This window comes from Dromaius novaehollandiae, chromosome 2 (genome assembly GCF_036370855.1).
Source record: "Dromaius novaehollandiae isolate bDroNov1 chromosome 2, bDroNov1.hap1, whole genome shotgun sequence".
Lineage (NCBI taxonomy): Eukaryota > Metazoa > Chordata > Aves > Casuariiformes > Dromaiidae > Dromaius > Dromaius novaehollandiae.
The window spans coordinates 42,810,207-42,824,683 of record NC_088099.1 but is presented as its reverse complement, the minus strand read 5'-3'; the positions used below and the strand labels follow the sequence as shown (position 1 = coordinate 42,824,683).

General features: G+C 41.2%; 1 long non-coding RNA gene across 1 annotated transcript; it reads right to left on the bottom strand.

The window, feature by feature from the left end:
- Positions 1 to 8,717: 8,717 nt before the first annotated feature.
- On the bottom strand, positions 8,718 to 13,636 carry LOC112985987 (uncharacterized). Its single transcript, XR_003259888.2, has 2 exons — positions 13,471 to 13,636; positions 8,718 to 12,457 (listed from the first exon to the last, which is right to left on the bottom strand). It is a non-coding gene; the product is annotated as an uncharacterized LOC112985987 (long non-coding RNA).
- Positions 13,637 to 14,477: the final 841 nt, after the last annotated feature.

Sequence of the window (14,477 nt, the reverse complement as noted above, 5' to 3'; positions counted from 1 at the left end):
TTGCATTCTGTTGGCCTGTGTCTATTTTGTTTCATTCCCATTCCATTTGTAGAACAGACTTTTGCAAGTATTTCCCAATAACTTTTAAATTTCTACAATTGCTGAGATAGCGTCTCAGACAAAGACCTATAGGTCTGAAATAAAAATAGTGAAGGATTCAAGATGACATCATGTTTTATGAACACAAGACGTGACCACAAATAACCTACAATAACCTTTAAAATTAGTTTTTTCCTGACTTCATAAAACAATATTTTATTTGGCAGGCCCTTATTGGCAAGCACTTTGAACAGTTCTATTTGTTTTCTGTAACCAGGAAGACACAACCAGTGTTTTCACATAGGTTTCCTCAGTACTGTGGTTTTGCCATTTTCTGCCTCTTTATTACTGCCTGCTGCTGTTGAATATTTTTCTTTGGGATGTTTATTAAGAACAAGGATATGAATTAAAGAAAAACAAACTTTTCTTATAACAATACTGGTGAGTTTCTCCCACTATAATATTGCTGTCTCAAAAACACAGAAATAGATCATGGTATCTAGAACGATCTGGTTGCTTTAAGTCTAAAGTTATGTAATAACATGCAGCTGGCTACATCTGTATTATGAGAAACTGAAGGAAATCAGCCCATATGTCCTTTGATGCATTAACCAAGACCAAGGTTTAGAAATCCACCATAACTTGTGACACCATATGAAATGGAGGAAGGGTCTTAGCTGGTCACTGAATTCAATAGCAAAATAAACTGTGAGTCTTCTAGTTAAAGTAAATTAGAAATGAACATCAGAGGCTGCAAGACATGTTCGTAGTTTTTCAACGTATTTTAACTGCAGTTAGTTGCTATTTTGTGTCAGGGTCCCCAGTTGTCCTTGCTGGGAGAGGCACAGCTCGAGAGGTGTGTTTTTCACAGTGCCTGCGGTGACCGAGCAGGATTGCTCTCCGCACATGAAACTGCTCAGAGTTTTGTTGTCGTGAGTTGCGCTGTCCTGGAAGAATGGACCATTTCCCCACCACATCCATAGGAGTAGTTGTGCTGCTCCCAGTGTCTTGAATGTTTTCATGTTTTTTTTTAATTATTATTCTTTTTTTTAAAAAAAAGTGTCTCTGTGATTTTTATTCACTATATTTGGAGCCATGAAATAAATTCCACTTGCAGGCCAAAATGCATCATTCAGCAGCTCCTTACCACCCCAAATTATTGTATGTATAAAAAAGGGGACCTGTAATTAATAAAGACGAGCTTTTCAGCTTCTGTTCACAGCCTGGACTTCCTAGTAAACCCTTTCTTCTGTACAGTATGAAGCTTGAGTGAATAAGGCAAGTTCCAATAATTAAACTTGCTCTATTGACCTAACCAAAATTAACTGGCTATGCAACAATGTAGCTGTCCATGTAAAAACAGGAAGTCAGATTTCCCCAAGTAACCCTTATTCACCATGAGAAAAACAGCTGGTGCTCTCCCTCTACATGCAAGTGTGTGGGGCATGGATAAAAGATGTATACTTCTGATATCCTCTCTTTTAAAAGGGTGTGTTTTTTTTTCCAGTGGAAGTTTTCCAGCGCTCAGTTCCTGAGAGGTAGGGCCCCAAGACAGTCTGGTGAAAATAGTTAGAATCATATCTTTGTAAGGAGAAGTCTGTGAAAATGAATAAAGAAGCCACATTAGTAGAACATGAATAATCCTCCCTGACCTCCAAAGAGAAAAATAATAAAGGATTTATTACATTTTTTTTGCTCCCTAAGAAAGAGTAATAAGAAAAATCCTCCTTACAACAACAATAACCACTGTTTCAGAATCAGAGCTTTTGTGTCACTGTTTTTCAGTAGTTACGCTACATTTCTCCCAGTACACTGCTGGGATTTTTTATTTTTTATTTTGCTACGCATGCTCGCACATCTGCTCCACATGTGTGATCGGCAACTGGATTTTCTGAGCTGAACGTCCTGTTAAATGGACAGAGTGGGCAGATCATTCCTTAGAGAGCAGAGAATCTGCCTCTGGTGCATTGCCGCCAAATGCAATGGTGTAATAAAGAAAAGAAAGCTGCTCATTCGTATTGCTCTGAAATGAACTGTGTCCTCTCCTAAAATACCATATGGTTAGGATCCCTGGAGGCACAGCCCAGCACACCTAGGTCTGGCAGTCTGTGTGTTTGATGGCTGTAAATGTCTCTGTGTCGGTTGGCTGGGGGAAGGCAAGATCATTAAGCACTAGAAGAGGTGCAACAATTGTGCTCTCCTTCCCTTTCACCCACCCAGGCAAAATTGCGCTAGAGGATCATGGAGGTGATTGTACTTTTTTTTGTACAACTATCTTAGACTTTGACTTCATGTACTGTTTAAACACTTTGTTTTCAGCTGGTATAGACTGGCAGCAGTCTGGACCGACTGCCTCCCTTCAGATTTGGCCCTTAGACCATTAATCAGGGGGTTTGTAGTAAATAGTAAATGGAGATTGAAAGGAGCCTTATGGTATGTGTGCAAGGAAATCCAGCTTCCAAAAATCAGATCACGCCAGGGCCTGATAACAGGTGTATGAAGTAAGAGGAGAAATAAACAGACGCTTCCCAGTTTTGGCCATTATCACCAAGGGAAACCAACTCATACAGTCCATAGGTCACATTAAAGAGTCTGCTGCAGATGAATCTGGTTCTTTCCTGATGCTGGTGAAATTAAGGTAGCAACTGCACAACAGTGCATCTATCCTAAAAATAAGTGGATTTTCAGAAGTGCTATCAGTGCTGATCTAGGTTGTGCTCAACACACAGAGGGAGAAGGGAGCAGTTAGTTCTGTGACTGGACAAACAAATACCGTTGCACTGGTTTAATCAATGTCTGTAATTCATGTCCTGTAAAGCAGGAAATACGACAGTTCAGTTCTCAATAAACACTATATTTCATTTTCATTGTCTTCTCAGTCTACATCTATCCTAGTGAACTAAGCATGGCCCAGGAGCATTCCTGGGCAGGGATTAGGACCATCTATACCGTTAAACAACCAGGAAAGCCCCATGCGTGCGCTTAGCTGCTGCCAGCAAACTCCCCAAATCGCTCCCAGGCCGAGTTCAGAAAGGGGGCATTTCCAAACCCATTCCCAAAAGGCAGCTTGCCCAAACGGCAGCATTCCCAAAAGGCAGCAGCCACCCAGTTTGGGAGGTTAAGAGCATTTGCTAGAGCTGAGCTGGCCCTCTGTGCCCACTGGCCTCGGTGCCTGGGAGTTTTCCCGAGATGCTTCACTTGCCTGTCCATGGCAGAGGCTTTTTCTGCCTGGGGAGACACCGTCTGTGTAAACAAGCCCAAATTATAGAACCCCAGAGTAATTTTCAGGGCTTCTTCCTGAAGCCTCTTCTTGACAGGATTTTTTGTTCCTGCCATTCACCTGGATGCTGGTGAGTGACTGAGCCCCTGCAGTAGCGGACAGGGTGGAGCTCACTGCCTCTAGCTGATGCAAGTGCTCTGCACCTTCAAAAGCACCCTAAAAATGTTTCATTTCATTTTTCTTTCCAGAAGTGTTTTTAATAGCTACTGCTCTTGTTTGTATCATGAGCTCCTATCATTCATATTTATCCATCTACATATAATTGGGTGGGTCAAGATGATTTTTAACTAATTTGAAATATTAATTTGATTATTGTTTCTCACCCAGTGGAGAACTGGCCAAAAACCAGGATTCTGCCTTTGCAGGACTTTTCAAGAATCTGGATGCAGTTCGAACACAAATGAATTACTATTTTTCAAATTTCTCAGAAATTCAAGAAAATTCCTTTTGCAGCAATGACATAACGTGTATCTTAAAGACTGTCTTCTGGCTCCTGTAACTGTTATTTTAGCAACTATGAAATTGAGAAAACATCGGTTTCGCTAACAGCTGTGCTGGCTCATCCCGTCCCACTCTGGAGGCAGGCTTGCCAGGCAGCATGCCTCAGGCCAGGTATTCCAGGAAAGATCCCTTGTTTACCTGGCATTTTCTGGGCTTCCAAGCATGAAATGACAACCTGGCAGGAAGCACTGAAATATCCAGAATAGTCCCATGTAGGGCTCTCTCCAAGCCCTGCACTTACAGGCTCCAAGTACCAGCTCCAGGGGCACTGGGTGCAAAGAGCAGGGGGTAGTGCTGGGCCTTGGAGGGCTCCCAGGCAGCCAGCAGCAAGCCCTGACACCCAAATCTGCAAAGCCAGGGGCAGCATGTTCCTCAGGAGACCTCCAGACCATGGCCTGGCAACGCTGGCTTTCCAACCCTCAAAGCGTGAGAAATCCAAGAGGGTTTGTGTACCGCATTTTGGAATCAATGAAATAGCATTTTTTCCAACTGGCAGTTTTTAATAGACCATTGCATTAGATAATTTGTAGTGTTAGTGGAACGATCATGCAGTAGAAAAAGAAAGCATTGACAGAAGCTGTTTATTAACTACTTACTATGATAAATTAATTATTAGTGTATAAAATAAGCTGTGTGAAAGAAAGAACTTAGGAAATGTTGATGCTGGTCCTGTTCTCAGCCCACTACATCAAATCTATCCCAAAATATTTCTTTTCAGAGATATTCATCTTTCATCCATTCTTTAAATCACTGAGACAGGTTAAAAACTAGTGATGGGATGAAGACAATTAGGCAACAAATTAGATGACTCTCAGAACCCCTCACTTGTACTGAACTCCTTTTGAAGCTCGGCTAAGCTCATTTAATGTGTTTTTTTGTATTTGCTGTTTTTCTTCCTACCTTTCTGTGTCCCAGCCACGCTCAGCCCTCTCTGTGGTCCCACTAGCTCACATCTAGCAGGAGGGTGGCTCCCACGCTAGCCATCGTGGCATCGTGTGGCAGCAGCACCGCGCCTGCTGCAGCCAGGCTGGGCAGACCCGCTCACCCTGTCTGCGCTAGCAGGCATCCTCTGCCAGCTGGACGCGAGGCAGAGGATAGGAGGGAAAGGGTTTTCAAAATATTTGAAAGCTTACGTGAAAAATACAGTGTTGGTTTGGACAGAAAGGATTCCTTCTTTGAATCTTGCCTTATTAGCTGAGTGAGACAGTTTGATTTGTGTCTGCATGACATTACTTTTTCTTATTGTAACAGAAAAGAACTGAAAACCAGCCATTGCCTATACAAAAAGGCTTAATTTAAGGCTAATCATCTCACTCATCTTGGAAGCTGATTTGCTGCCCTTTGACAAACTTAAGAGTCTTTCTGTTGGCTCAGGTGGGTTTTTGGATTGGGTCCCCTACATAGGTGCATTAGAAAACTCCTAACCAATCAAATAAAGCTCTGTGAAACTGAACAATTCTATACTTTGTATTTCTACTGTGATTAGAAACTGGGAATTTTATTGCTAATTCAGTACTTAGCCACTTTATAGGGTCACATACAGGAAGAAACAGGGGTATGAAGGAAGAGACAGCGTGGGGCTTAGAGTCCTGCATGACGAATAGGCTATTTTAGCAAACACAGTGGTAGGAAAACAAAGCCTTTCAGAGCCATGTGGCAAGCCATGGAGGCTCTCTTTGACTCTACCTGGAGTGCAGCCATATGGCATATGGTATATAGTCACAGTCTAGATCTCGCAGAGCTTTACAGAAGAGCTCAATAATACCATACCATGCCAAACCACACCACAATCTCCCTCACTTCTCAAAGGTTATGATATCATTATGGCATAGTTAGTAGTGAGCTGGGGAAAAATGTTTGCCGACTTTGTCTGTTCAGTGTTGTCAATATAATTTTTAATTGCCTTATCAAGTTGTCGTTAGGTAAAAGATGACAGCCTGCCAATTCTAGAGTGTAAACATTTTGTGTTGATCCACCCACTAAACATTCAAATAAGAAACTGGAGCTTACTCAGCGTAACTCAGGCTTAACTATCTCATTTTCAAGATAGTTCAGTCTTCATGGCCTTTCAGATCTTGGTCAATTCATGTTTGCTCTCAGCCTCCTGAATCTTCCTGCCTGCTCTTTCATGTTCAACATCTGGCTTACTCAGACTTAGGTTATCATTATATTTGTGAACATGTCTGATGAAGGTGCCTCTTTTATTACTCACCTGAAGTCTGGTTTTAAACCTTAACATCTTAAACGTTAATAGGTTTTATTCTCATTCTCCAAACTGCATATTTTTTACATATATTTCTCCTAGATGTATGATATAGACATTAAAATGCAAACAAATATATAATTGTGTATAGGCATCCACACAGCCATATATATATTTGTACTATATATATAATTATATATATTCACACCATATACATATTTGTACTACATATACCATATGTATTTTTATGTACATATACTTTTTACTGCTAGGATTTGGCTCTAAATTTGAACACTTCTCCAATTCTAACTGTATCTGTTAATGTATCTGTAACTTCCCCTGACAATCTGAATGGAGTTACGGAAATATGAAAGCAGTCCAGAGATCAGGGCATGTTATCTAGGACCCTTTCCACAGGGATGTGGTAAGCTGTATGAGGTGGAAGAGGACTCTACAACAAAGAGAAGAAAAGAAATGTCCCTGATACTATAGAGTAGGGAAGGAGAAAACTAAGGATACAGGTGGTATCATTCTAGGAAATAAAAGAGTGAGTTTCCAGAGGAGGTTTCCGGTCAATGAGATTTGCAACTCAAAGATCAGAAAAAGGTGATCAGTGGTAGGAAAGAGTCCCAACATGGCAAAAGCACACCTGAAGCTCATGAAAATATGGGGCTGGAGAGGATGGATTTGCATCTGACAGCAGCATGCCTGTGAAATGAGGAGGAACTTTAGAGCTGATGTAGCAGAAGGGAATCCAGCCAGCAGAACATGCAGCTGAGGCTGAAATATGATTTGGAAATGGCAGCAGCTAACTAGGAGCAGCAAAGACTCATATCGTCCTAAGAAGTGTGTGATGGGTAAGTACTGCAATGGGCTCACCTTTCTCTTTCTCCTTGACATATCCTTGAAGCTGCTGTTAGCTTTTCACCCCGAATTGTGCACAGATCTCTAAAGTACATAAATCTTGATTGACTTGCCATAGCGTGGCAAGTCAATCAAATCAATCCGCAGGCCTTTATCTTAAAATTTTTGCTCATCTTATACTAACCTGCTTTGAGATTACCATACCTTGTACAAGTTTTACTAGCTGCTACTGAGCTACATAGTTTCCAGGTCTCCAACCCTCAGGGGAAGGCTTATAAAGTATCTTGGCCTGTTTGCCAGAACTTCTACTCGTTATCCTGTTGGACCTGAGAAACTGGTCAATATTCAAGGCTTTTAGACTGCTCCAAAGAGAAGAAGAAACTGGTGCAGGAATCAATACTTCTTTCAAACAATTTTGTACACTTACAAAGAGTGGATTGACCCTCTTTTCCTGAGAGGAGACAAACCACAGTTATTCACCACTTCAATGTCCTTCTAAGTGACCTCCCCATGAGGACTCTCTCTAGGCTTTTCAGTGTTGTGCAACCAGCTGTTTGTTTGAATGCATTTTGGTTTCTGCTCCTTTTCCTTCTACACCACCCAAAAGAACATGTTGCAGATGGACCTCCAGTAGCAGAAATTGGGCTAATAGAAGAGTCAAAAGTAACACAGTCATGTTAGACCTGTGTTGCAAATGAGATTTGCAGTAGACAGGCCTTACTAGTGCAAGCACAGTAGAGGATGCAAGCGACTGAGTTGGCTGGGGGTTATCATTTAGTATCTCCACAAGGCAATACCTTGTATGGCACAGGGGGACCACTTTGGGTTACTATTAGCTTAGGGATGTCTAGACTTGTCTTCTTTTTTCTTCCATTTATTTCTCTATATATGCAACCCTCAATTCAAGCAATATGCTTTTCAGCCCTCCACCCAAACAGTTGAGATTCCTGCGTTGCTTTCAGTATCTTTGTGTTAATGTGGAGATCAGTGACACTCCATGAAAGAGTTCAAGTATTTTTATCATCTTAAATGTGGTCAAACTTGTCCATTTCAAGGGAGCTTTACTAGGCCATCGGTACCTGAAAGTACTGGAAGAAGTCACAACTTCAGCAGTTTTCTTCTCCTCCTATGAATAGTAAGTTCAAAGAGACAGACATACTGTGCACTGTCCACCAGTTAAATCTGAAGTTACTTTCTGATCTTTAACATAGACACTATGATAAAACCCATAGTGGGAATACCTGGGATCTAAAGCTAGTCATGGGTTTTTAAAATGCTGCACCTAGCCAAATCCTTAAACCAGCTGGACTGTCACAGTCCACAGTAGAAAATAGCCAATGAGCCCTTGGCTAGTGATGTTACTTGGATGGGCCTCTGCAGGTGGGCTTACATGAGCAAGTTACTGTAAGCAAAGGTGGGTTTAGCCACCAGAGGCATTAGCAATGCTTGAGTGTGTGCCTCTGTCCTGCAGGAGAGGCGTAATCATGTTATCTCACTGTCAAGGCTGTGGCAAATGGAAGCTAAGAACTGATATCTCTGTGCAAAATGGGGACAGCTCTCCCTATCTGGGTCATTGTCACCTTTAATGAATGTTTATGAAAGACCTTCATATGCAAAGTGTTACACTTGAGCCACTGATAATTAAATGTTTTATTATGCATTTGTTTAAGCCAATACTAACAGTAACTAGTGGAAAACTTCAATCTCTGTGTCTCAGAAATGTAAGAATAATTGGAAAGAGCTGACTGTCTGGGTAAAATGTGTGAAATCTGAAAAAAGCCTGTCTGAAGAATGTCGTGTGCTCTCACAAATGGGTGGAGAAACAGAGTCTTTTTCATTTATCAGTGCTTACATTTAATCTAATATAAGAGAACAAGAATACAACATGCTTGTACAGCCAGAAGATTTTCTATGTAGCTTGTATGCAGAGCAGTCAGCACTTAAACTGAATACGTGGACTCTTCCTCAAAGGAGCCGACATCCAAATGTATTTTACTAAGTGGTCATTAGGCAAATTTAACATCCACCAAGGAAGTCCAGACACCTTGTTAGGAGTTATGAATCTTCCATGAATTGGGATGAGGCACTTACTATCCATACTGCTCGTCCTGCTGCTTAAACCAAGAGAAAAGTAGATGCAACAAACAGTGCAAAAGCATGAAGAGGTCAGTGGTAACTGTGGATAACACTAACTAGCCCACGGTCTACCTCAATGGTTTAAACACAAGACCTAAATATTACTGTGTGTGCAGGTGCAAAACTAAACGTGCCTTTGTTCATGTGTCCACACATTCGGTACCTGCCAGACACAGTAAATCACGGGGAGTTGTTACAGCTCCCTTACTCTGGCTGGCGCAGGCCATTTGGAAACTGGTAATTGTTCCCCAAAACTATCCACCAGGTGCAGCTCCCCTGGCTCAAGCCTGTTACTTACAACACTGCTGCGTACCCACAGGAAAAAAGATCACGAGTTCCTGCAATCTTAAAAAAAGAAGAAAAGTGAGAATGAGAAGGTAGGTCCTTTAGTATTAAAAATATATATATATCAGCAATCCTTGTCCACTCTCCTTGGCCATTAATATGTGATTGTCTGACTTTATTTTTATGATAATTTATTATCATAAATTTCATTTTAAAAAAATTCAATGTGAGGTTATCTGAACAATATACTCGTTTTTCCACGCTGTAAGCTCCATGCAGCCACTGATGAGTCTGGGCTCCACTGACACCCAGGGGTGCCAGTGCTACCACATTAGCGGGAAGAAATTTTAGGCTCACATGCCTCAGCTGGAAATCCACATCCTGAACCTGTGTACATACCAGGAGGCCTTATTTTTTTTCCATGCTACACATTCGCTTCACAATATCATAAACTATATTTCGTTAGTCACACCCATTAATTAACCTTTATCATATACAACATATATATCATATATAATATTGTTAGGTTGCTAAATAGTTTAATAAATGAAAACGTGTGCTTTACAAATGGAAGTACCAAATAAAAGGAATATGCTATAAAGCATCTGCTGGAGTCCCCCGAAGTCTGTTAGCTGACCAGACTTCTGCTCCTGAGCAGCCAGCCCCCCACCGCCCTGCTCTCCACGCTTCATTTATAGTGTTATACTCCCTCTGCAGGGAAAGCGGCAGAAACCAGGCCTGCCTGCAAAGAGCAGCCCCGCAGCCTTCCTAGGCATCCCTCCTTCACTCTCCCTCTCCTGCTTTTCTCTTTCTTTTCGATGCATATACTGTCTATAACCTGCAGCTATCTCATAGTCGTGGAAGTATCTGTTAATCCCACAGAAGACACTGCTAGGGCATAAGTACAACTCTATATTTATCACTTGCTAACAAGAACAACCTCATTCCCTCAGTCACGTATGTTCTTTCCTCTTTTTCGGTATTTTAGTTTCACTCCATCTCTCTTCCCAGATCTCAGTGCTTCTAGGGATCCTGTTTTGTGCTTCCTCCCTGTCTGCATTCCTGGCAGTAGAGCCCCCTCCTCTTCCCCAAGCACACTGCTCCCTCATGCCACTTCACTACAGCTTCATGGTAAGAGCTGAGTGGCATTTAGGATTTTTATCCTTCAGTGAATTCTGACAGCATTTGAATATTTCCACCATAAATCAAGGCCAAAAAGTGACACTGAAAAATTTTTTTGGAATGGACATTGAGAAAAAAATAAAGTTTGAAACATCTGTTATAGTATTTTTGATCAAAGTGAAGCATATTTCCAAATCTAAATGCTTTGTTTTCACTCATGCAGCTGGTTTGAAATGCTTTGTCTCAAATCAGTATTAAATTGCATTTTCCTATAACAGTGTATTGCCTTATGGAAGGACTAGCTGAGCATTTAAGGCCACATCTTTCCCTATGGGACTGTTTGAAGGTCTATAATGTCTTTCACAAAGAATCCAGGGTTGTACGACTTCAATACTTTGCCTCTTCGCTTAATTAAAGGAAAATGTGTGCTCGCTGCATCGTGGAGAATGCAGCCCTTCAAGGAGCCCGGCCAGAGGGCAGCCCTGGGAACGAGGGCCAGCACCACACTGCCCTGCAGTCCTGCAGGGCGCAACGCAGCTGCAGCATGGCCCAGGCTGGGCACGAAGTCTCAGCTTAAAACTAGCTCCCAAGAGAAGGAGGGGGGCATCTGCAGCAGCTCCTGTGGCAGGGCACGAACTGGCCTCAGGCCAGGAGCAGGAGCGCACTCCGGGCCAATGAGGTTACACACACGTTGACCAAGATTGCTGCGCTCTGGCATGGATGGGTGGAGGAAAGCAAGCAATGAAACAGGCATTTTAAGCAATATTTGCTGAATTCCAAAGTTGATATTGTCAAAGAAAGTGATGGTGTATTTCTTCTTTCTTCTCTTCTTTCCTTTGCTTCGTTCTCTATGGCTTACATTAAAGAGCACCAAGACGTGCTCTGAACAACATATATTCGGCATGATCCAACTCAATATCCTTGACCGCCTCATGATATGATCCTTTGATCTATCCTTCTTTCACTCACCGTGTCAAAGCCACACAATTATCAGGAAATTTTAGCACAACACAAGCTGGAAGTCCAGTTTCCTCTATTAAATGCTTTCAAAAAACACAATTCCAAATAGCATAGTCATCAGCAGGAGTGATAATCCCAGCTCTGTCCAAGAGTGATTTCAGTCCAATTCATGTCTCTAATGCTGAACACAAACAGGGATGAGCATTCATAAAACTATTGCATAAAATCAAATGAGCCAAATGAGAAACATGGCTGGAGAGTTTTAATACACTGGGAAATGCTGCAGTCTAAAGTCCTTGCTAATATTTCAGATACATTCAAATATCACTTATTATCTCTAAAGCCACTGAAAAATTAATGCAGGCAAAGAGATTTCCATGGTTCAGCTGGTTAATCAATGATTCCCTGATACACAGAATTGTTATGTGCACTAAGGTATCCTCTTCATAGTAATGAATTTTACAAGAATTTTAAGCTTTTATTTTTTTCCATCTAGAAAGGGCTTCATAAATATGAATACCATCACTATAACAAATACTGCTGTGAAGCAGCCGTTATTCATATTCCACAGAGGGAGAAACTAATGCGTAGAGATGCATTCACTAACCTGCCAAAACTTGTCATTCGCACACTGGCACTAGTGCCCAGCACTGCTGACTCTCAGTCCTGTGCTTTAAACCCAGGACTGTATTCACCTCACCATACAAAAGCTGCACTTTGCTCATCTATGGGGAGAAACCAAACCAGTGTGATACAGTGGGGGACTGTGGGGTGTCCTGGATGCAGCACCGGCCTCTCTGTCCGGCAACCTGGTGTTTCTTTGAGTGGCCTCTGGGTTCTGGGGTGTCTCCGTTCTCCTCCCAGTGCCTGGTCCCAGCCTCACCTCTTGTTTGGGCTAGCTGGGCAGCGAAGTGCCCTGGGGCAGAAACACTCTTCCAGAAGACCCTGGTGCATTCATGTCTCCTTGGGGATCAGAAATCCGAAGTAATGCATTCAGTCTGTACTGATGTATTAGTCACTTCAGAAAATACTTTCATCAGAGTAGCCCTTGCATCCAAGTGCTGTACCTGGCAAGGAAGAAATATGACAGTGACAGCCATACTCCAGAGAGCTTACGAGGTGGATTATTGTTGCCACTATATATATGCATGTGGAGAACCTGAGGCTAGCGGGAAGAAATAACCTGCTCTAGTTTGCACAGGAAGTCCATGCTAAAATCAGTAACCAAAAGACAGTCTTCAAAATCTCAAAAAAAATCATTGGTAGGAAAAAAACTCACATCTTTGCTTTTTAAATAGCAGATCATTCTCTCAGTACTACTCAGTACTACTATGACTCATTTTGTTTCCTCTAATTATTATTCCATTCTTAGGCTTAATCAGAGCATACTTGTTTTCTCCTCTCCCTACAATCCTATTTTCCTAGAGTACCTCGGGATGGGTCTTTTGTGGCACTGTAAAGTAAAGGAAGAATGTGTTTGTCAGGTTATCTTCCAAAATAACTTTCATTTTCATGCACATGAGGCATCTGTGTGGAAAATAAATGTCACATACTTCAAGCTTTGTGCAAGTTAAAATGCTTTGCCAGAGAAGGACCTACAAGAAAGGAATTTATAATCCTTATTTTCATCTGAGCGACCTCTTCTTTCTTCAACCTGTGAAATTTTTTATACACTCTCGTATATTTGTCTTTGAATGTAAGCAGAAGGGGTATGATTCACTTCATGCCATTTTAGATGTCCAAAGGTTAGACATCTATTTTAAACTAGTTGAATTTACTGAAAGTACAGTCAATTGAAATTTGATCTTGAAATCATACCTTTTCCCAACTGTTTTTTTACAGATTTTAGGTAGAATGAATCACTTTATGGGTTTATGCATAAAAGCAATCAGCACTCACTGATCAACACTTTGAAAATGATACAAAAAAAATAGTTACTTGTAATTTTGAAACTCATAAACTTTTGAGAGTTTCAAAGCAGGTCATACAGTTATCCATACATAACTTCTACCTGAGAGCAAATACGCAAGAAAATCCAAACTCGCCTATAGATAGTTGCCTGTCTGTAGTGAAACCTCACCTGCACCAGCGAAGATTTCATGGAGGAATGCTCCTCTGCTTACTTCCACCCTCTCAGCTATTCCCATCAGCGGTGACCACTGCAAAAGCACAACTCAGGAGCATCTGCTGCACAGCACTGCTTGTTGGTTGTGAGCCTGAGTAATAAAAGCCACAACCTAGCCTAGAGGCAACCAAAAATTTTTCCAACAGTATTTACTGCTCTACTGGTTTTCATTAACCCTGGGTAGTACATTTCACAGCAAGGAAAAACACAATCTGACTACCCAGACACAAAGCACTGTTTTAACTGTAGATGGCATGAAAGAGCTACTGAACAGAGACGTGTTTTACTTAAAAAGCCTTAATATTTGCAGTACAGTTTTCTACATTAAGTTGGATTTCTTCCACACACAGTATTTAACAGATTGTGTTTTAGACCTGAAAGATCCTGTAAGAATCCATCTGATTCCTTTCTTTCTTTCTGGGGGGAAAAATACTAAAGAACTCACTGGATGACTCACTGGATTCATTCTAAAGACAACTTCTTTATGATAATCATGGGATACAGCTCATTTTATTGTGCTCACTGAATCTCACAGATGTCAATTCTTATTGAGATTTTATTTCCCATTTTACTTCCCTTTCAAAGGTGCTTTTATTTTAAATTGTGTACAAGGCTAATTTAGCATGAGCTAACCTTTTTCTCATTTAATGCCAACTAGAAAATCCTTAGTTCCTGCCAGCCATTCGTTATTGCTCACTAGGTCACTGACCATACCCATTGCAGTGCAGTACAGCTATTTTCTAAAACTTTTCTGATTCTTATAAGGCTTTCATCAAATTTGGTTTCAGATACTTAAAAAAAAAAAAAGAAAGAAACTGTCGAGATTTTTATTAAAGTATAATTTTCCATTTAGGAAAAAACAGTTGAAGCTTCATAATTTCAACACAGAATTGGCCAGCACTTGCCCACTTGGGCTGTGTTTTAGGGCTTTCCAGAAGCCTAAAACAAGTAATACTCAAGGT